Source organism: Nicotiana attenuata, unplaced genomic scaffold, assembly GCF_001879085.1.
Source record: "Nicotiana attenuata strain UT unplaced genomic scaffold, NIATTr2, whole genome shotgun sequence".
NCBI lineage: Eukaryota > Viridiplantae > Streptophyta > Magnoliopsida > Solanales > Solanaceae > Nicotiana > Nicotiana attenuata.
Window position 1 is genome coordinate 242,529 of NW_017671431.1, and position 839 is coordinate 243,367.

Sequence of the window (839 nt, forward strand, 5' to 3'; positions counted from 1 at the left end):
CCCAATTAGCCCCCTGAACTGTTTTAGAGTAGAATTATTTGCACCCTAAAGGCTTATGTGGCAGAGTGTACGTATTTCACTCTCTCAAAGAGAGTGAGGAGCAGATTTTTAAATTAAATATATACTTTTTTGCTTTTTCTTTGTCTTTTTCTATAATATTCTTTTCTTCTCTTCTTTACATCAGGTTCCCCTCGAACACAACATATGTCAACATCTTTTGGCATTTCTTCTTCCATATTTCTGCTTACGTTCTTTCATTCTTTTTCTCTCCCTAACAACAACAACAAAAAACACAGTATAATCCCATAAGTGGGTCTGGGGAGGGTAGTCTGTACCCAGACCTTACCCCTACCTTATAAAGGCAGAGAGACTGTTTGCGATAGACCCTTAGCTTTCTTTTTCTCTCCCTCCCATACACAAATCACACTAAAAGACACTCGGATCTGGACAAAAAGATCTGTCACCGGAAAATTTTCTCCCGGTAGAAAAAATGGAGTTTTTGGAATTCCAACAACCACTAAAAGTCCTCCACCACAATAACCATTAAAAGGCCATAAGCCAAGCATAGCAGCAAATTAGAGTTTTAACAAGTTAGAGTTTTTAGAAATTGTTTCATACATACCAATCGTTTCATCCATGAAAGAAGAAAGAAGACTACATGAATTATATATGAATCATTTCATCTAAGAAGAGAAAAAGAGAAAGGAAAAGAAAAAAGAACAAAAAAAGAAAAGAAAAATAAGGGAAAGAATAAGAAAAAATTATTTTTAATGAAATATAGACGTGTCAAGCTGAGTTTAGTTCACAAGCCAACAGCACTCTGGTTGTGGTGTTTCAAG

At 35.4% G+C, this 839-nt stretch overlaps 1 protein-coding gene across 2 annotated transcripts in view; it reads right to left on the minus strand.

Annotated features, from left to right (window-relative positions):
* Nucleotides 1-839, minus strand: part of LOC109208251 (mitochondrial arginine transporter BAC2) — a 13,512-nt gene that overhangs the window by 2,272 nt on the left and 10,401 nt on the right. The window lies entirely within an intron of this gene.